Source organism: Crotalus tigris, unplaced genomic scaffold, assembly GCF_016545835.1.
Source record: "Crotalus tigris isolate CLP2741 ecotype Arizona unplaced genomic scaffold, ASM1654583v1 scf7180000018445.1570621, whole genome shotgun sequence".
In the NCBI taxonomy this organism is placed as follows: domain Eukaryota; kingdom Metazoa; phylum Chordata; class Lepidosauria; order Squamata; family Viperidae; genus Crotalus; species Crotalus tigris.
The window spans coordinates 1,388,232-1,411,200 of record NW_024097006.1 but is presented as its reverse complement, the minus strand read 5'-3'; the positions used below and the strand labels follow the sequence as shown (position 1 = coordinate 1,411,200).

The window sequence follows — 22,969 nt, the reverse complement described above, 5'->3', positions numbered from 1 at the left end:
GTCCCTTGGTCCTTTTCCCATAATCAAAATTATAAATCCTGTCACACTTCAATTGAAACTCCCATAGTTATTAGAGAAAGTTCATCTCATTTTCCATTGTAGCTTGTTAAAACCAATCACAGAATCGTCCTTGTGGCCGATTCCAAAAAAGGCACCTGGCCCCATTCTAATAGAGGGAGAAACTCATTACGAGATAAGCTAAAACTTTCTTCCTGGGGGGGGTCCGACTGTCAACTCTCCAACGAACCTGACTGCAGCCATTCTGCATGTTCTAGTTTGTCACAAGAATGCGAGGTGGTGCAGAAGATTTCTGCTAGTCTAAACATTTTACTGTTCCATGGGAACCAATGTCATTTCTGTCAGTTAGGTGGGGTGTGTGAGCATTTGGTTAGAAAGCCTGCCAAACTATTCTATTGGGGAATGTAGCTGATTGCATAGTACTGGGGTAGGAAGTTTAACTAATAGTGGATCACTTTGGAGGGAATTTCAGACTTGGTTTCACTTTTGACTATGCCGATACTATGTAGCCAATAAACATGTTCTTTGAGGAAATCTCTAGCCTTGGAGTTCTGATTTGTTTGGTTTCATAAGTAAGACCCATGACATTAACAGTGTCATTTATAGACCAGGAAGCACAGCTTCTAAGCAGCAGCACTTGTCCTCTGGAATCAAGTCCCCAATTAGATCCATACAGTTCCCAGCCTGGAGGTGTCCTCCTCGGCCCTGAAGTAGGGTACACATTCTTCCTATTCTGCAATGTAACATAAAATGCTATTGCCTTTGCCCTGTTTACAAATTTCCTTTACCATGTTTAAGGCCATATATTTACATACTTTGGAATTCTTGAGGTTACGGCATTTTTTCTGAAATAATACCCTCCAACAATTCTTTTCCATCCTTATCAAAGAGTAACAAATTGTTGATGATAACAGAACAATAGATTCAGGAGCATAATTGCTAAGAGCATCTTTCTGCCAAAGAGAGCTCATGGTTCCAGGTGAGATCCCACTTCCACCATACAAGGAAGATGAAAAATAGCACTTTGCACAACATTGTTCCTGCAGCTAAAATTCACTTTTATTGGCATCAGCCATGAAAATTATAATTGAACTTTTTTCACATGAAATTCCACCATGAAGTTGGATGAACTCTTCTGGAAATATCCTAGCAGTCATCTTCTGCCACGGTTTCTTCCCCGGAGCCTATTATAAACTGGAGGGAAGGAACAACATCTTGTTAAATGACAATATTCCAGATTTGCATCTGGAACTGCAGCAACCCCAGTCCCAAAGCTGACGGTGAAGGAGTATATGTTTTTTTTTTAATGGAAGGCAGGGTTCCCACAGAGTGGAAACAGAGCTTTGGGGGGCTCAGAATGAAAGCCCATTCTTGCCACACCCAGTTTAGTTACATGTAAGAAGAAATACAGGGGGAAAGGGGGTACAATAGTCTCCCAAGAAATACAAAAGAGTTTCAACATATCTTTTACATTTTGATTTTTTTCCAAGTTAGAGAAGCTGCTGAAATTCTTTTCTTTTCTTTTTTTTTTTTTTTAAAAAAAAACAAATTTTATTGGTTTTTTTTTGTTTTTTAGAACAAAGTGCTCGAGACACAGCATGATGCTGGGGTAATCAAACATCCAAAAATAGAACCTTATATGAATAACTCAAATCAATACATTAAATATTCCCTCTCTATTTCCCTCAAATAACATAATATATTTATAATAATCCATTTCTAGAATAAATTTCTATAAATTCTAAACCTGTTTTTGAACCTTATAAATTTACAGTTACCATAGTCAAATTTAACCTTAAATAAACACATTATCACTTCAGGTATCCTTTCCAGATATAATCTAATTCTGATCTCTTAAGTCCTTAATTTTATCACAAGTCTTGTTTATTTCTTCTTCCACTACACACTATATATCCTGATTAAAATAAATATTAGTCTATCCTATACATATATAGTCCATCCATCAATCAATCTCTTTAACCTAGCAAAATAATATCAAACCCTAAATCATTTCAGTCTGTTAGGCAAAATTCAAATTTCATCCAAATAAGTATTTTGCCTAAAAACACCCATATTATCACACAAAAACATCATCTTACTAATTTAACATGCTCAATTAATTATTGAGTCAATCCAGATCTAAAGGATTTTCTTTATTCCATTACATAGTAGTTTCCATGCAAATAAACCTAATATTCTAAAAAGTACATTCTTAAGTCTATTTAAAATATATATTCTAATAATCATCCATTTTTCTCTTATTTCTAATTTTAAATCTTAATCCTTAAATCAGTCCATAGTTCTACAGTGCCTTTTAATCCATTACATATAATTTTAAGTTTCTCTTTTCAGTCTTATTCTAGCCTTCTTTTTGTGCCAGACAAGTTTCCATAACAAAGCTTCCCTTTCAGCCGATAGATCTCCTTCTGTTGTTTGTAATGTCATTTGAGTCAGTGAACAGCATCCCATCCTCTGCATTGGGCATCTATTTCTCTTGTCCTTGAAGCCTCATTGCTTTAAAGGTTCAAGTCTCAGTCTTTAATTCTTCCGATCCTCAAAGATATAGATGAAGTGCTTGTAAGGTAAAATAAATTCCTCTTTAATCTCAATTGATTCCTCTTCTGGTGTATTTTGATTTATAGAATGGTCTGGTGCAGTCTGAAAGTCAGTTTGAGAGTTTGGAGCAAGGCTTCTGGCTCTTAATTCTGTAGAAATCTCTTTTATTTTAGCGCATATTTCTTCAGTAGCCTCATAAATCTTTTCCAATATAAGTTTACAGTTTAATTTTGAATGAGGTGTCTCCATTTCAATAGTAATTGAAGAGAGTCCCTTTTTTCTTTTCATGGAGGCTGTATTTAATAAAAGTTAAGCAATATCCACCCCCACAATTCCCACAGCTGCATCAGCTTATCTTTTCTCTTCAATAATAGTTTGAAGGTCAAATCCACCTCATCTCCAAACAATAACCAGCAGTTGTAATGTTACCTTTTCACCACCAGATGTCCTCAGGAGATTAAAAAATCTTTCCAGACACCATTTTTTTCTTTTTCTTTTTTCTGTCTTTTAAAGGAAAAGGTGGAAAAAGAAATAATCTTCCAGTATAAAATAATAGTATAGCTCTAGAAAAAAAAATTCTGTACCCAAAAGTAGATAAAGATGAAATGTTAAAATTATTCTTTTATTCAACGCCTTTCTTCCCACACAAACAAAAGGTGCTTTTTCAAGATAGTGAAATAATTCCGACGAAGTTTTACAGGCAAAAAAAGACAAAATAGGGTGAAGAGAGGAGCAGGGGGGGTCTCACCCGGATCATCTGCAGTGGGTCTTTGACACTTAGATTTACCTGTGACTTTCAGCTGGTGCAGCAGGGTAATCGGCCATCTTGCAGGACGATCTTTGCTCCATTGGCCCTAAGGAGATAGCTGGAGCTACGGGAGAAGCTGCTGCCCTCCCGCAGTCACCAGCAAGCCTCCTTCTCAGTAGTTGCCCCTCCAGGGCGATTTTCGACCCATTGGGAGGTCTACCGGCGATGAAAACACAGCCGGTGAGGAGACGAGTCTCCAAATACGACCGGGGTCGTCGCAAACCAGAACCGGAAGTCCTGAAATTCTTTTCTAATGTTCTGGCAAAACCAAAAGAAAACTTATCAGAAGCATTTGTGGTTTTTATGAGTTTGAACAATTAATTTCAGTGATGCCTATAGGATGAAGCTGACAGATTGACTGCTTGCTGGATCCTTTCTCACAACCGTTCTTTATGTTCTCCTGATACCCTCAGGGGGCAGACTCAAAAGGAATCCTTTTGCTGTAGTAGAGGTATCTGTAATCCTCCTGCTGCTTTTCTCCCATCTACCTGAGTTGCCCTAACTGAGGAGGGCAATCACCTGAGTGTGTTCACCATCTGGACTACCAACTTCATAAGTTCTTCTGGGTAGCAGAGAGCCCTATTTTTTCCCCAGTGATTAATTACAGTTTGATGAAACTTGCAGTGTTCAAAATCATTGCTGGAGAAAACAGTTTAGATAAGCAAGGTGAGTAAGCAGGCTAAATGGATTGTTGTGGGCTAATGTCTGGAGGAAGAGTGGTTTGCTTTTCTTTTCCAAGATTTTCCAGGTTTAGGATTGCAATCCTGCTTATACTGGCATATGGACATGGAGTATGATGTTTTTTAATCTGTCTGTTCCAAATAGTGTGAAACAAATACCAGTTCTTAAAAAAGAATACTGAATTTATTAGTGCATTAAATATTTATTAGACTATTGAATCACTGTAAATGAAACATGCACAGCTGAATTTCTTACATGACACTTTAAATTAATTTCTGCTACAAATGTGGAGTTGGCAAGTGAATAACGTCCCTCCCTTTGCATTTCTCACCCAAGAGAAAATAGAAATTGTGCTGGTTATAATATCTGACATATTAAAATACTTACTCGTAACAGTGACTGGTGGAGGCCGTACTGGTTAAAGAAGAAAAAGGGAAAAGTCAAAGAGTATTACTGCCATTTTCATCAGAGAGCATTTTGACCTATTTTTCAAATCGAGGCAAATCAGTATAATTATTTCTACATAAAGAAAGTTGTATTAGGTTTCCATTATACTGTTAACTTTAAAATATCATTATAAATGGTTAGAAAAATGGAATAAAGGGTAGGAATGGAAATTGTACTATTATTAATGTCAAACATATAAACCTCAACAATGTGTTGCTTTCTAATTATTAAGATTGGTATTATAAAAAATTAATAAAATAAACCAAAACAAGTTTCCATTATATTTTACCCTTTAAAATATCACTATTCACCCCAAATATAACGGTTCAGTTTAGAGCCCTCCTGTGCAGATTATATGAATTTAAAAGGACCTACCTACAGCCATGAGATGTAAGGAAAGAAAGGAAGGTCTGAGCTGATTGTGGGGGGAATGACTGTAGGAGAGGCAATGCTCTAGAGAGGATTGCTTTGATTAATTCAGGCAAAAAAAGAGAAGCACAAAAGGGATAAAACTCTAAAACAGTATCAGAAACATTGTCCGCCTCTCGCCTCCCAGGAGATTCTGCAGGAAAATAACACATTGTACTCTGACATACTTACCCATAATAAAGATTTTTTCAATCAGACCTATTCAAAGGGGCAAAAAAATAGAGATGATGCTTGTCACTCATATCCAGGACGATTTCAGACTATATCACCACATTCAATGAATCAATAACATTATTTTGAAGAAAAAAGGGGATGTCATTCTTCAGTGTATCACAGCTGAAAAACAACTGTCCAACATTTCATCTCTACACCCTTCCTAGGTCCCAAGAACACAGGATGAATGAATGAGCAGAAATACGTCTAATATTGATGGGTGAAGTGATGCCCAAACTGAGCCCATTCCTTTTTGATGAATCTGATGGGCTGAAAGAGAAACTGACAGTGTTTTGAAAAATGTATTAATATTCATTGCAATAATGCAGAAGGAAGTTTAGATGGTGGTAGAATGATGGAATCAAGAGAGATTCACATCATAATAGTATATGGCATTCATTAGTAACACAGCAATTATTAATAATTTTAATATACTAGCAGTGTTTGTTTCATTTTGCTCAGTTGTGTCTGTTCATTTTTGTCTCTTTTGTGGGTTTTTTTGGGTATATTTGTATTTGTCATTTCTATTTGACTTTGTGTTTGTATGTGTGTCTGTGTAATGATATTCAGGAATGGATGTGCTATTGAACTACAGTTACCATCATCTAGAAGTCCATTGAGGATATTGGCAGAGAGTGCTGGGGTTGCTGTTGGGAAGCCTTTGCAGTGTCTATTTTGCTGTAGATGCAGTGTTGGGGCACTCAGGGATCAAGGCCCCATTGGGAGCTGAAATATAGGACACCCCATCTAAAATGGAATGAGTGTTTAAAGGGAATGGGTGATAGATTGGGGTTGCTTTGAAGGCTCACTTCCTATACCCCTGCTGGCCTTTCATGAAGAGAATCCAGAATAATTTATGGGATAAAATACTCACCACTGTTTTCAGCATCTTCTTGTGCTAGACAGGAAAATAAAGAAAGCAACGGTGTTTATTTCAATGGTATATGGCTTAAAATAGTTTTATTATAGAAGCCCACTATATTTCATAGTTTTCTGCCAGAATTTTCCTGTACATGGAAGTGGCCAAAGGAGTATTTTCTTCTCTAAGGTTTTTCTGAATGAAAGGAAGGCAGAGATTCCTTCCACTGAAAACAAAGGATATTCCATTTCTCATCTCCACATTCTACAAACATAGAGACACACAGAATATGATATCTGCCTTCAGAGTATTTTTTTTTTTTTTGAGTTTGTGGATTTCTGCATTAGAAAACTGACCTCTGCTCTCAGCAAGATATGTAAGGCACCAGTTAAAGAACAGGTGAGAAAGCTGTGAATAGAAATATAAGTTCTAGTTTTAATTTAAAAAATATCACTTTTCTATTTGGACTTCTTAGAATGCAAAAAAGAAGAAGATACTTGAATAGACAGCAAACATTACAAAGCAAAAGAAGGAAAGAAATCCAGTTGCTGCAACTCAACTTCCAGACAAAACTATCTGGATGACTGAGAATTTTCATGAACTCACAATGGAAGCTTAAAATATATTTATCTATCTTCTGTGCAAATAAACCATCATTTCACATCTGGCCATTAAAACCCATATGAACACATTCCACACTAGAAGCATTCAGAGAAGAAAGCCCTGATTCCCAATTTACTCCAAGGACCTTCCTCACCCTCCCATCAGAAGCAAAGGGAATAGCAATGGGAGTGTCTTACCTGTGGCTGGCAAGGCAAAGGCAATTGCTGCCAGCACAAAGAGAATCCAGACTTTCATGCTCTGTGGAATTGTGGCAGATCTACACAACATTAACTTCTTAGCGGAATAAAATCACAAAGCGTTATGGAGTAACTGTATAATGAGCTCCCTTTTTTAAAGGATTAAGCTCCAATGAAAAGAATGGGCAGAACCAGTGGATGGCAAGGAAATGGAAATAACTTCTAGGATGAAGAAGAAATAGTCCTTTATGGTTCGTGAAGTTGTGACAAATCTACACATGATTAAATCCTCAGAGCAAGTTGAGGGAAATCACAAATATCACAGATAATTTGTCCACTGACCCTTTTTATATATATATAAAGAATGAAGCATCAATCCAAAAAGGTTTCTGGCCTACCCAAACTGGATTGTCCTATTAGGAAAGAAAGACTCTCTACTCTATTTGGTTTGAAGTGATAGGCTCTTTTTCTAAAGGGTGCTTATTAGGCTAGAACTACATTTCCCATGAGAAAACATACAGGCTTTTCCCTTCAATCCAACCCTTTCCCCCTCCCCTTGACCAGTCCATTTCCAGCCAATGGATGAAGGTCTAAGTGCTTTGGGAGTATTCAATGTTTGGAGCGTCCCAAGTATTTCCAGCCTCTCTGTGTCTGGTTTCACTAGGCTGCAGTGGAACACCGAGGGGGCCCATCTACGTTTTTTTGGAAGCTCGAGCTCAGTGGTGATCAGGTTCTTAAATTAATGGGGGAAGGGTCAACATATTTCAGGCCCAGTTTTGGGGGAAGGTTGGATATACTGTAAGTACTCGGCGGATAAATAAACCCTGTCCCCAACTTTAAAGTCTTTTGGTGGCCTGGGGCAACCTAGGGATAGACACAAAGTCCTGCCCGATGGCCATTTTAAAGGGGGTGAATCCAGTGCTACTGTGTACTGATTTATTGTAAGCAACCTCAGTGAAAGGAAGGAGGTCGCTCAATTGTCCTGTTGATAATTAATGTAACACCTGATATATTGCTCACAACATCCATTCATTTCCAGATGATACAAGAAGCACACTCACAACCTCTCTTCATTTCCAGATGACATGAGGAGCTAAGCCTATGTGTGGTCCCCAAAAATTTTAAGAACTCTTGCCAAAACCATGATGTGAACTGGATGCTATGGTCCAAAATTATTCTTTCTGGGGCTGCGTGCAGTCTACAGATGTGCTATACAAACCGTTTGGCTAAGGTGCAAGTGGATGAGATTTTTTGGCAGGGCACAAAATGTACTTGTCTAGAAAATAAATCTATTATCACCCAAATCACGGCATTTCCTGAACTCTCCGGTACCTTTATTATAATGTCCATTGAAATCTCTTTCCCTGGGGCTTTGGGCTTGGCCACCTGCTGGAGGAGCCCTGGTGTCTTCCCTTTATGCTTTTCTGCAGAGGCATAGGTAGGGTAACTATTATATAACTCTGTATGTCTTTCTTTAGTGATGGCTACAAAATTGGCGCTTAACCAAATGTAAGGTTTTGACTAAACCAGAATGTCCCACAACTTTGGAGTCATGGCTTTTCTATAAGATCATCATCCATTGACTTTCAGAGATGTACAATTTGGATAAATCATCTTGCATCAAGCATTCCCCCTTGTAGGCTTAGAACCACTTGTCCTTCTCCAGTGTTGCTTTCAGGGCTCCCCTTGGCTACCTGGTGTTTTAGTTTAGCTTGTGCTCTGGTGGTGACTGGAGCTGCTAGTTGCTGGGTTGGAATAACCAGTCTAACCACCTCCAGGTTTGAACTGTTATATTGTGGTAGATTGGATAGGGTATCTGCTAGGAAGTTCTTCCTCCTGAGAGATATTGCAGTATGAAATTGAATCAGTTAAAGTATTGAGCCTAGCGGACTCGTTTGGTCAACAACCTCTATGGAGTTTTTAGGACTTCTAAGTTCTTGTGGTCAATCCATATCTCAAAATGTGTTTTCCCTGTTCCAAGAAATGCCTCCAGGTTAAGAGTGCCTAATGCATTGCATATGCATCCTTTTCCCATACTGCCCACCTATGTTCAGTTTTGGTAGAGTCCGCTTAAGTTCTGGCCCTCCTGACCTCCCTTCCAGATGACCACCAGCCCAAGGAGGTCTTTCATGTTGGCACCTCTGCCTAACATAGCATGTAACACGGTGGTATTCACTCACGATCAGCAGCCACGCACATGGGGCGGTCATGGTTACTCTGTCTCGACGGTGACTCATGTGGGATGATGGTGGTTGATCTTAGGCAGTAAGAACTTACAGGAAAAGATGGTAGCCAAATCCTGATAACAGCAGCTGGCGTAAGGCAATGGTAGTCCATCTCTGGTAGCAGCAACCTGCTCAGAACGATGGCAGTCAATCTTTGGTGACAGCAACTTTGCCTAACACAATGGTAGTCAGTCTCTGATGACAACAACTTACCCAGGATGATGTTAATCAGCCTCTGGTGACAACTTGCCTAGAATGATGACAGTCAGACTCTGGTGACAGCAACTTGCCTAAAACAATGGTAGTCAGTCTCTAGTGGAAACAACTTGCCCAGGATGATGTTAAGTAGGCTTTTTTAAAAAAGAAAGTTTTATTAATTTTCTGATTTTACATTTAAGAATTTCAAGAGCAACATGGCGGTTGGGTTAACTGATAATTCAATAACTTACAAGTATGTTTAATACATATCTCAAAGTACCATCTTACATATATCCTCTTTTCTCCTTTAGCATTTACTGTCTCTTATTTAAACTAATACAATTGTTATTATTTCAATTGAATAAAAACATTTTTACAGTTATCAATAATGTTTTAACTTATACCTACCATAGTTATTTTAACATTCAATCTTTATAGACAATCAATGTCCTAATCAATTTTCTCAATTTTTAATTTCCCGTTAATATTTAAATTTAACATTTGTAGATTATAATTTCCAAATTTTGAGTAACCAAAGTTCCCATTATCAAATTCATTACACAGTCTAATATTCACAATACAAATCTTATCTGTTCAAACTTATACTATTTCACACCATCTTACACCATCTTATTAATAATACTATATAACATTCTTATTTTCTATTAATTTCCAAATATCTTAACCTTAGTAATCAAAATTTCTCTTTTTTCAGCATCAGATACTTCCTTTTTCTCTTAATGTTGACTATCTCGTATTAAGTTAATATAATTCTTAATAGATCCGCTAAATAAAACATTGAACATTTTCAATAGAGTTTTAGCTTATATATGTCTTAATTACTTTTACATTCAATCTTTGTAGGCAAATTAATATTCAACTTTAGCTTTTAATATTTATACTTTCAAGTTTTAGATGCTCAAAATTATCTTTATTACATCTTATCTATTTAAGTATATTCTCTTTTAATCTTAACTAATAAGTCAAAACCCCAATTTTTTCAATCTTATTCTAGCTTTCTTTCTTTGCCAGCTCATCTTCCATCTCCATGCTGTCAAATCATCAAATAGATCTCCCTCTGTTATTATACATATTATTTGAAACAAAAGAGGGCATCCAATCATCAATTTTGTGGGAATGCTAACAAAACGTCTCTTTCTCTTTCTGTCTTGATGTAGTTGTCCTGGAATATTTATCTTCCCTTCCATCTGTTCTTCTTCTTGTTCCTCAAGCTTCTTCTGGTTTGTAGAGAGACTCCTTTCCATTTTCCATATTGTCAGTCTCTTTTCTGGGTTTTCTATTAGGTCTATTTGTTGATCAATTAGTAGTATTGTTTAATTGTTTCACTTCTTCTTCTATTATATGCTGTGTAGTTGATTCTTTAATTGTAGTCAGAATTTGAGTTTGTATATTTGGGCTGACATCTTGTTCTTTTCTGTAGCCTCTTAATTCATCAGTAGCTGTGATAATAGTTTTAATAAGTGTTCTCATAAAAAAAAGAGTCTGTTCCAGATCTTCATCCATTTTTTAATAGTGTGCAGAATTAAAAGCTTTACAGTCAGAAAGTAAAAGTAGTTTTATCACTAAGTGTAGAGCACAGCTGGGCTTCTCAGAGTTAATATCTTCCAAGTTTACAGAGGTCTTATCTATAGTCTGGGCCAGCGGTAGGTAACGTTGGCTCTTTTATGACTTGTGGACTTCAACTCCCAGAATTCCTGATCCAGCCATGATGGCTCAGGAATTCTGGGAATTGAACTCCACAAATCATAAAAGAGCCAAGGTTGCCTACCCCTGGTCTGGGCTATGAGCCAAGTCTTGTTAGGCAATAACAAATTGTAATACCAAGTTTAGCTACAAGGTGTCACCCATACCACTTAAGAATTTTACTTCTTTTTGTAGATAAAAACCCAAATCTTCAATAAAAATAGAGTAAAAAATAAGAAATGAGGAATCTTTTAGTCTTCAAACTTTAGGAAAATAAAAGTCCAGTTAAAATCAAGTAATTCTTTCAATGTTTTAAGCTCCCCTGGATAGTCAGTTGCCACTGTTATTAGAGGGTGGGATAAGATTTCCTTTCCCTCTCTACACAGGGGGGAAAGTACTTTAGGCAGCTTATGCAGGTCAAAAAGATAGTTGGATTTAAGAGAGGTAGATCTCACCCAGTCTCATCCGTGCTACTTTGTAGGTGCCTGGTAGTAAGTGTGACTTTGGCTGTCTGCAACCTAGTGACAAGCCATATTGCTATGGCCGGTCTTTCATCTGCCGGTTTGGAGGGTTGCGCTGGATCTAGTGGAAGAGCTACCACTCTCCCGCAATCCAGCAGAGGCCCCTCCTTGCTGGTCACCCTATAGGGCAACTTTCAACCCTTCTCAGGGTCTCCCAGCAAAGCGAAACTGGACGAAGAAGACGGAGCTTGTCTTCCAAGCATCCATGGTGGTCGCGTCGGCCTGATATTCATCAGTTTTTGATGACAACAACTTGCCTAGAATGATTGCAGTCAACCTCTGGTGCTGGCAGAGGCCTTCCTTATCCACTCACCTCGTCGCACTCTGACCTCACTCCATGTAATCCCTTTCTACTTCCCCCGGCTAATCCTATAAAAAAAACTATCTCCGAATAAAAGACATACCCCCCAACCCTGTCAAACTCTTTCCTAACTCTACTTCTCCCTAGCTTATTCCAATGAGAGAAAGGAATTAAAACTTCCCAACCTTCCCTCTCTCCCTTTCTTCTTCTAGCCTGCCCTCAATGAAAGAGAAAGAAACAATAAAACTTCACCTTCCCTGCCTCTCACTCTCTCTCTGCCTAACCTGCTTCAAGAAAACAGCTCCAGCAAGCTACTCTCATTCTCTACCCCTCCCCCTTTCATCCAGCTTGCCTGCAACAAAACAAAAGGCAAACATGAAACCCCAGCTTCTTACTTTCTCTTCAATTAGCTGGCTCAGAATGGCAAGTTCTACCAAGCCTTCTCGCCTGCTCCGTTCGAAGTCTACTGAAAAAACGCCACCTTCCAGTCTCTTCCTCCATGCTATTGGCTTCCTCCTCCTTTTTCTTCCCTCTCCAAGCCATGCCCTGCCACCACCCATGGCAGCTCCTCATCTTCCTGCCAAATCGGCAAGGCTCCCACAAAGCCTCTCAGCTGGCCCCATTCTCATCCCAACTCTGCTACATGCATTTGGACAGTTTGATGTACAACTGGGCTGCTCTAAGCTTTTTGAACATAGCCCTGACCAATTTTATATGCTCCGCCATAGTTTCAGTATGATTAGAATGTGCTCCAAATACAGCAAAACTCCTTTCTAGGTGCTCATGTAGTACTTAGTTTATCAGCTGCATGAATACAGCAGGGCATCCTGCAGTCTGAAGAGGAGAACTAGAAATTGGAAACACACAATAAATGCTTCTTTACATTTCTTTTGTTGTTTTTGTTCTTTGCTACTATTGTTTTCAACACTTTTTTCCTTATCTTTCAATATATATGAATTGATTATATTTTACTTCAGGGATAGATTGCTGTACATGCTATGGGTTGTGCAATTTTGAAGATGAAATGGTATCAAGGGTGTTATAACACCTATAAAGATTAAAAGTCACTTCTTATGTATCTTATTTTCCCCCTTTCTATCAGTACATTTTGGATGAAATAGGACTAAGTACTGCTTCTCAACTACCTATTGCATTGCAATCTTCACTCTACTTCAGTGTATTCAAAAACTAAAACATAGATCACTGAGACTAAAAATTTATTTAAAAACCTAGCTTTCATCATCATCTGCTGACATCAGTGTATCTATATACCCAAACATTGTATTTTGCTCTAGGGACAGTTTGCTATTTCAACCTTGAGAGATAATTTATGATTCTTAAATCATTGGAAGTCCCCCAATTATCTCCCCTACCAAGTCTCACCTCATTCTCAAATTCCTACAATTAGTATCACATGATCCCTTTGCAATGATTGAAATTGCAACATTTAATCTATAGAAGTTATATGTTTGTTTATTTAGCATGCTTTAGCTTAAGTTCATTTTCTAGGGTTCATTGAGATAGCTCAGTTTGAATGTATTGATTCTGCTAAAGTTTTTGTTTCTTTTAGCCCTTGTAATGTTTAGCCTGCATGATGTCATAAAGAACAATGAGTACCTCTTTTATCCTGGATGTTCATATCCTGAGCATATCCTTCTTGTGCTTGAGGCCAATTTGGATTAATCTTTACTTTCAATGTCTTCCCTGTTCTTCAAAGATCATTTCAAGTTGGGCTCTGAGCCCTCTTCATCTTGCTGAGAACAGAACATTCTGTGAAAGTACATAGGGCCAGCCACTTCCTTACGACTCACAGTTTGGGATTAAGACCAAGCTGGTACATAGTCAGAGCAGGGGACAACAACACCTCTTCAGGAGCTGGTGGGACCACTCTCAATTTCAAGGAAGGCTTAACTACTGCCCAGACCCAAACCCACATCCCCTCCCATGCAGCTTTAATAAACCAGGAAGGGCATGATCTAACACAAAAGTGGCCAAACTAGCAGCTGAGAAGGCCTTGTACACTTCCTCAGGTTCCATGGGACTGAACTTTTCCCAGGTCACTTTGCAAGATGTACCCCCAGCAACTGATTGTTTAATTTTGGATAGCTGAGGTGTAGAATCATATAATAAGAGAATTATCACAGTCTTCTCATGCTTCAAGGTCATTTAGTCCAAGCTCCTGTGCAGCACAGGAAACCCTGCAGCATCTCTGACAGAAGCATTGCTTAATTGCACTTTAACCTTTCAACTATTTCCTTCCTTTCAAAAGAGACATTATCTCTAACCATTGGAAGACTCTCCCCAGATTCTCTGCTGGAGGTGAAAGCGCAAAGGGCTTGCAAGGCTTTGGCAGAGGAAAGCAGCCTTGGCAAGAAAAGTGTCAGTGGTATCCCAGAGTGGTTGTGTTATTCCTCTTCATCTCATTAATTCATTTTTCTGACCCCTGGAGCCATTAAACATGAACTCATCCTTGCTCGTTTCATAAGGAAAGCTTAATTTAAAAAAAAAAAATATGATAGGAACAATTACATTTATTCAGGTGGGAATAATAGAAATAATCCCCAAAGCAAATACGTCTGTTTGATTTTAGGACCAAATATGCAGCTTTTCTTTTTTTTCCCTTAGTAACCTGGATGCTATCACCTGGAGGACACGACTTTATCAGGATTATCCTTCTACCGCATCATTCAGGGTTGCCCTTGAAATAGTCAGCTCTGGCTCCTTTCACATTTCTGTTTTGACTTGTCATGGCCCATGGTCAGAATCTGAGATGGAACCTGAAGAATATCAGCCTGGGGAAGGAAGGTATCACTTGAGGCAGATCAATGACAAACAGCGCCTGAGCAGCTGGAGCTGTTAGAGGACGATGACATGAGGTCTCCAAGTCCCCAAACAAGACCAGTAGAAAGGAGAGAGGAACAGAGAAGATCTGTTTGGTTACTTGTTCAGCAACACAGTAAATATTCCAGTTAGCGACAATTGGCTGCGACTTGTATAAAGGACTTGGGTATCCTAGAAACAAGATTTTCTCATGTGTGATCCAGTGTATGAATTTCATTCTTGAACCTTAGACCTTAGGATTGGCTGACACCTTTCATGATGCCCTTGAACTCTGGACCAATTGGACAACACTTCTGCAACCAGGTAGGCAGGCAGGAAGGGAGGGAGGCAGGCAGGCAGGCAGACAGGCAGGCAGGCAATTTCTGGTGCCCCCTGCCAGATTCCCACAAGGGAACAACAGGAAAGCCAGTAAGAAATCACTCCTGCTCTCACTACTTTTTTGCCTGACAATCATTCTGTTTGTCTGTTTTGGTAAGGAAATGTCTTTGAAATGATGACCCAAAGGGCACAATTAATTATGGTGTGCAGGAAGCACACCACAATAGTAATGGGCAACTTAACTACACTGACATCAACTGGGAAACAAACTCTGCATCTAGCGACCCCCTAAAAGAACAATTCTCCAGGTTCTCAATTAACCGGGAATTATGCAAAAATTTCTCCCAAAGTCATCCCTTGTCTTCTGCAATTCTATCTATCTATCTATCTATCTATCTATCTATCTATCTATCTATCTATCTATCTATCTATCTATCTATCTATCTATCTATCTATCTATCTATCTATCTATCATATTTGGACTTGTATATTTATAGATGTGTATACACAGAAGACATCCATGCACACATACATATAAAATTATCACCTGAGAATGTTCACCATCGGGCTACAGCTTCATAAATTCTCTTGGATACCAGAGATCCCTATTTTTCCCTGGTGATTAATTACAGTTTGATGAAACTTATAGTGGTCAAAATCATTGCTGAAAAAAACACAATTTAGATAAGCAAGGTGAGTAAGCATGCTAAGTGGATTGTTGTGGCCTAATGCCTGATGAAAGAGCAGGCAAATTTCCTTTTCTTTTCCAAGATTTTCCATGTTTAGGATTGCAGTCCTGTTTATACCGGCATATTTTTTAAAAAAAAAATCTGAGAAACAATACCAAATTTTAAAAAAAGATTAATGAAAACTGGAGAAAAAAATGTGCTTATTTGAAGTCAGCATTGAAATTTCAGGCTGCCCCTCTAGTTTTATTAGAATATTGAATTTCTGTAAATAAAACTTACACTGCTGCATTTTTAATATGAAATTTTAAACTAATTTGTGTTACATATATGAAATTGGCAAATGTACAAACCTGCTCCCTCTGCCTTTTTCATCCAAAAGAAATTTAAAATTGTGCTGATTATAATACCTGATAGAATAAGGTACTTATGATTTCCAAAATTGTAGGCAATCCTGATTCAAAGACAAAAAAGAGAAGAGTCAGAGAGTATGGCTATCATTTTCATCCAGAAGCTCTTTGATCTATTTTTCTGATAAAGGAAAATAAATATCATTTTGCATAATGCACAATTGTATTATGTTTCCATTATATTTGATGCTTCAAAGTGTTACAACTCACATCTAATCCTTCAATTTGGAGCCCCCTCTGTGGATAAAAGACAATTAAAGACACCCTTCTAGAGTCATGGAACATGTGAGGGAGGAGAGGAACGTATGAGCTGATCTTACACGAAGTGACTAGGTGAGGAGATACTCTAGAACAGGGGTGTCAAACTGCCGGCCCATGGGCCAGAAGCGTTACATGGAAGCCGTGCCCACCCCATTGCCGGCAATGGCAAAATTGTTCCAATTCGTTGCGCAACGTCACATGACGTCGCGAGTTTGACATGTCTGCTCTAGAAGATCCCTTTGATTAATTCAGATAACAAAATAGAAACATAACAGGGAGCAAACCTTTAAAGCAGTATCAGAAATATACCCTCTCACCCTCACCTCGCAGAGTATCATGCTGGTAAGTAATACATTGTACTCTGACATACATCTAGTCCTGTTTGTTCAAGAGATGATGCTTGTCTCCCTTACCCAGGACTATTTAGAACTATATTACAAAACCCAATGAATCAGTAATATTATTTTTAAAATGCAGAGGAATGTCAGAAACTCTTCAGTGGATGACAGCTGACATACAACTATCCAACATTTCATCTCTACACCTATCATACAGCCCATGAACACGGGATTAGTGAATGAGCAGAAATGCATTTAATATTTATGGGTGAAGTGATGCCCAAATGGAGCCCATTCCTTCTCAATGAACTTGAGGGGCTAACAGAGAAACTGGCAGTATTTTGAACAAGATATTTATATTCTTTGCAATAATGCAGAAGGAAGTTTAGATGGTGGTGAAATGATGGAATCATAGAAAAGATCAGATTTCCCTTTGAGGATTTTTGGAAGGTAGCAGTTTTTTAGGTTTATGAATATTGCAGTGTTGCAAGCATACAAAACCTTTTTCATTTCTCGATTGTCATTCAAAATTAAAATCCCCATTTCAATAATGCAACTTTTGACTCTTCAGGGACCATCAACGTGGGCCTTGGAGTCCAGAAATGGCTATGGTTCACCAACCGAGTCACTGTACAGGAAGAGAAAAAATTAATGGAGAGTCTAATACTATGTTTAATACTACAGTCATATAAATCTCTGCTCAGATAATTTTTATCTGATTTGTAAAAAGTGTTGTTTGTTCATTTTTATCTTTTCCTTTTTCTTTTTTTTCTTTTTAGTATATTTGTGTTTGTCAAGTTTTTTTAATTGTGTGTGTATGTGTGTAATGACAGTCAGGAGAGAAAACCCATAAATGCTGTTGATCACCAGCTCCCATCATCTCCCAGTGACCATATTGGCAGAAACTATGGGGTTGCCTTTGAGAAGCTTCTGCTGTGCCTATCTCTGCTACAGGTGCTGTGGTGGGGCACCCAGGGACCAAGGACCCATTGAGGACTGGCACCTGAAACATAGGACACGCCATCTAAAATGGAATTAGTGTATAAAGGGAGTGGATGATGTGTTGGGGATGCTTTGAAGCAACACACCCCTCCTCGCCTTTCATTAGGGGAAGCCATAATAATTCATGGGACAAATAACTCACTATCATCTCCATATTTATGACCACCATGTCCTCCATCATCTTCTTGTGGTAGACTGGAAAATAAAGCAAACAACAGTATTTATTCCAATGCTAAATCCCTCAAAATATGTTTATTATAGAATCCCAACATTTTTCACTGTTCTCTGCCAGAATTTTCCTGTACACAGAGAGAGCAAAGGAGCATTTTCTTCTCTGGAGTTTTTCTGAATGGAGGGAAGGGAGGCGTTCCTTCCACTGAAGACAAAGGATATTCCATTGCTTGACTCCACATTCATAACTACAGAGACACAAAGAGTATCACAGGACAGTATTTTTTTTAGTTTGTGGATTTGTGCATAGGAAAACACACCTCCCCACTCAGCAACACATTTAAGGTACCAGATAAGGTGAGAAAGCTGAGAATATCAATATAGGTTCTAATTTCCATATAAAAATTCTCAGTGTTTTTTTGGGGGGGGAGGTTCTTACAGTGGAAGATTAAAGGATAGCTATGTGTCTTCTGTTCAAATAATCCATAGTTTCATACCAGGCCATTAAAACCCATATGACACACATTCCACATTAAAAAAAAGTTAGCTATCTCAGGAAGACTGCCATATATCTATAAATGGCTACATAAAAGAGGCACCAGTGTCTCCACTCACTGAAAGGAACTTTTGTCTCTGTACTTGAGCTGCCTATACTCAGTTGCCCATTGTTGTTTCTTAAGTAAATGCTAGGAGGGGATTGGGGAGAGTTTACCTTCATAAGAGAACTTTAACTGTGACTCTCAAAAGCTTAATGGACGGCAATAGAAACTGAAAGTTTAGCAATAAGAGCCACTGTTTGGATTTACCTGATTTGAAACTGTATTTTGATGCTTGTTGTTTGGTTTGGCTAAAAGAATGGGTGAACCTTCAGAATAAGAGGTTACTGGACCTAGAAGGCCATGAATTAAGGTTTGGTTGGCATGGCTATCTGTGGTATGACAAAGTAAATGTTGATTTTAATACTCATTTTACCAGGCACACCATTTTGAGAGTTTGGATTAAATATAAAACAAGGTTCTCTATGAAGCTGCCACTTTGGGTTTCCCTGCAAGAAGACTTTTTTAGAAAAGAGATGATGATGAGGCCAATTTGGTGGACTTAATGCTAAAACATCTTTCAACTTGGGTGAGCCTACCCTCAAATCCAAGGAGGAGCTAGAATCAAAAGGTCATGTCTGCCATTGGTTTACATATATGCAATTGAAAGAAAATTCAAGTTAGATAAAAAGAATCATGGGTTTAATTTTGTTAAAAATGAATTGGAAAGCCTACTGTGTGGTAGTGATGAACATATTATTGCTAAAGTTTACAAAATGTTATTGAATTTAAATCTGGAAAATGAACAAGTAAAACATTATATGATTCAGTGGGCAAGGAATTTTGGATGTAATATAATGCTTGAGCAATGGGAAAATATGTGGAATAAAGGATTAAAATTTACATTAAATTACAATCTAAAAGAAAACTTTTACAAGATGATGTATCATTGGTACTTATCACCAGACAAGTTATTAAAAATGTATAAAGGTATTTCAAATGAATGTTGGAAACGTAAAGGCAAAGAAGGGGACGTTTTACCAGTTATGGTAGACGTGTGATAAAACAACAAAATATTGGAATAGGATTCATATGTTAATACAGAAAATTCTTAAATTAAATATAGAAAGAAAACCAGAGACTTTTCTCTTGGGGCCAATGGACAAAGGCCTAGAAAAAAATATATGGAACTTTGATGTTATATATGTTGACAGCAGCAAGATTATTCTATGCTCAGAAATGGAAGACTACATTGATTCCTACAACAGAGGAATGGTTACAAAAACTAATTGAGCTCCAGAAACTGTCTGCCAGCTTGCAACTGTTTTGGAGGGTTCCAAGGGAAAGTGTTTTGACTGATACTGACTGGATGGATCTTAAAAATGGAAGGAATACCAGTCCCTTCAGTTAAAAGTTTGAAAAGCTGCATCCCAGGAAGAAATCCTTCAGAGATCTCTTCCCAGGCATGCCACCCAGTTGGCCATCTTCCCAGAAGTCTGTCTGAAGCAATCTGCATGCCAAAGCTGGGGGGAGTGGTTATAATCTCTTCAAGTTTGAAGAAGCTGACGTTTGAAATCCACTTTTCAAACGGACAATAAATTGTGCCTTTCCATTCTTAATCACCTTCGAAGACTATTATTCTTTTCAAGCCAAGTTAAAACTTGCTGCTGTGCGCTTCCGGTGGTCAGCGACGATGATGGCGGCTACTTTGTAGCCGTCCTCCTGGGACAGCGTTAGATCTGCGGAGCACAGCGCGCATCAGCTGGCCCGCGGCTCGAAATCCCCTTCCCGGACGAAGGGAAGGGGTAGAGACCACACGAATAGAGGTAGAACCTCTTAACCCCCCCTGGATCTCTTTTTTGGGGGGGTAGAAAGAGTGTTCCCTCGGAGCTCGTGCTTTCTTCGCCTCCCAGCTGTCTTTGTTTCTTCGGAAACAAAGTGAAACGCCGCTACCATCGCCGCGCTTAAAGCTTCCTGGTGAGTGATTTTTAAAGCGGACAGAACTGTTTAAAGGATTTTACTTAGAGTTAGAGTTTTATTTCTTTTTATTTCTCTTTTAGTTTATGCTGATTTTTTTTTCTTTTGTTTTTTTCTGTGGAGGAGAGTGAGAGTGAAAGTAAGATGGCGTTTTGAAAGTGCTTTTTTTTCCTTTCCGGAAAGAAAGAACGGATTTAAATGAAACATATGGATAGCACAGTTCTTTTTTCTTTTAAGTTTTTTTTTTCTCTTTTAAAGTGTTTTGGAGGTTTTGAAGTTTTTTTTTTTGCACTCTCCCTGGTCTTTTTTTTTTAATTTTAAGGATTTTAGTATTTTTCCTTTTTTTTTTAAAGAAGAAAGAAAGAGAGAATAAGATTTTTAAAAAATGGCTTCAAAGAGACAACCAGCTTCTATAGTTTCTAAGGTGGTTTCCTCTCCTGCAATTGCAACTGTACAACAACAACTTAAAGTTATACCACCAGCGCTGCAACCTAAGGTTACACCTCCATCTTCTCCTCCCTTGCCAGGTTTGTCTGCACAAGACATTAAAGATATAATGGGAAATGCTGTATCTCAAATCAGGGAGGAAATGAAGCAACTTCTTGAACAGAGTAAGTCTGAAAGTAAAGAGGAAATGAAGGACCTTTTTAAACAGAATAAAGATCTTCTTGAACAGAACAAATCTGAAACTAAAGAGGAAATGAAGAAGCTTTTAGTGGAGAATAATATTATTTTGAGGCAAGATATAGTTACAGCTTTATCAGGATTGGCTTCTGTGGTTGTGAAGTTGGATTCCAGACTGGAAGAAGTTGCAGAGAAAGTAGATCTCCTTGAGGACAAATTCCAAGATATGGAAAAAAAGATGGAAACTTCACAAGAGGATATTCTTATGTCTCAGTATAGGCAAATGGAATATGCTTTGAGAATTAGGGGTCTCAAAGAAGATATGAATCAAGACCTGATGGAGAGGTGATTAATGATCTAGCTGTTGTTTTGAATAGGGATAAAGATGGATTACATAGAGAAGTGGAAAAAATCTACAGAGTTAACTCTTGGATTGCGAAACAAAAGAATTTTCCAAGAGATGTGGTGATTTGCTTCGCAAAGAGATCTCTGCGTAACGAGATCATACAAGCTTTTTACAATAAGAGATTCCAGATTGCTGCCCAAGATGTCATCATTTTAAAGGAAATCCCATCTAAAATTTTAAGAAATAGAAAAGACTTTGCTTTTTTAACTAATGAACTTAAAACAAGATTGATGCCATTCAGATGGGAGATTCCGACGGGTATTGTTTTGAGCCATGCGGGGACACGTTACAGACTTAATACGGTTGTCAAAGCTAAAGAGTTTTATAACACGGTCCTGGGAGCAGGCTCATCTCCATCTATGATTCAGAAAGCTCTGGGCGGCAAAGAGGCGGAACAGCAGTCTGAAGGATTAGGTTTGATGGCTGTTGGAAAATCACAGGTGGAATGGCTGTGCCAAACAGAGGTTAAAGAGCAGAGAATGACTCGTGCAGCACACAGACGTAAGGAAAAGGAACAACAGAAGAAAGAAGTTAAAGAATCTTCTCATGAAAGTGTTTCAATGCCGGTGGGAGGAGCAAGACCCAAGAGTTCTGCAACACATACCTCAGTGGCAGATCTTCAGGCAGTTTTCTCCAGGCTCCTGGTCAAGGGAGATGGCAAAGTTCCTGACCTGGAATGCTAACGGCCTTAATTCCCCGCAGAAAAGAAAGAAAATTTTTTACTATCTAAAGCAACATAATAATGATATTATCTGCTTGCAGGAAACTCATATCTTAGTTAAAGATCAAAAATATTTAGCTAATGCTCACTTGGGATCTCATTTTGTATCTCCTGCCCCTGGGAAAAAAGGGGGTGTGGTTATTTATGTTAAGCAAAGTCTACCAGCTTGTCTGGTAGAATCAGATCCTCAAGGAAGATATGTTATGATTGAACTTGGTCTATATGGTAAGAAAATACTTATAGTGGGATTGTACGCACCAAACCAGCAACAGGAACAATTTTATAGATTGTTACATCAGAAAATAACTTCGTTGGACTATAGGTCTGTGATATTAATGGGAGATTGGAATGGTGTTTTAGATGCACAAAAGGACAAAAAAGGTTCTTCTATTTTCTTCAAACAGGCTAAATTACCTAAAGCCTTTTTTGATCTGAAAGAGGACTGGGAGCTGAGGGATTATTGGCGTGAACGTAATCAAGAGGAGAGAGATTTTACCTTCTTCTCAGATAGACATCAATCTTTCTCAAGAATTGACTTTTTCCTGATTACAACTGACTTATATAATAGGGTAAAGAATGTAAAATTTTTTCCTAGGTCACTGACAGATCATAGTCCAGTTTGGATGGAATTGGCTGTTGAAAAAGAGGAGAGGAGATCCTGGAGGGTGAATGAGAACTTATTTAAACAAGAAAAGAATGTTCAAAAACTAAAGGAGTGCTTAAAGGATTATTTTGCCTTAAATATGTATAAGGGAACATCAATATCAATGGTATGGGATGCAGGTAAAGCCTTCATGCGTGGGATTTTGATAAAAATGAATAATGTTCATAGACAAAAGCAGATTCAGAAACGTAAGGAATTGTAAGATGAGATTAAACTAAAAGAGAAGTCTTTGATTTTAAATCCTTCAGATGAAA

General features: G+C 38.2%; 1 long non-coding RNA gene across 2 annotated transcripts in view; it reads right to left on the bottom strand.

Annotated features, from left to right (window-relative positions):
* Positions 1-386: 386 nt before the first annotated feature.
* The window catches only part of LOC120312214, a 46,622-nt gene continuing 24,039 nt past the window's right edge, over positions 387-22,969 (bottom strand). Inside the window, exons 2-5 of one of the 2 annotated variants that reach the window (XR_005557821.1) lie at positions 6,027-17,811; positions 5,111-5,137; positions 4,451-4,477; positions 387-1,212 (exon numbers count right to left, since the gene is read on the bottom strand). This is a non-coding gene — a long non-coding RNA (uncharacterized LOC120312214). Of the gene's footprint in view, positions 1,213-4,450; positions 4,478-5,110; positions 5,138-6,026; positions 19,118-22,969 lie in introns of those variants that run through there. The other variant, XR_005557820.1, reaches the window with a different exon arrangement.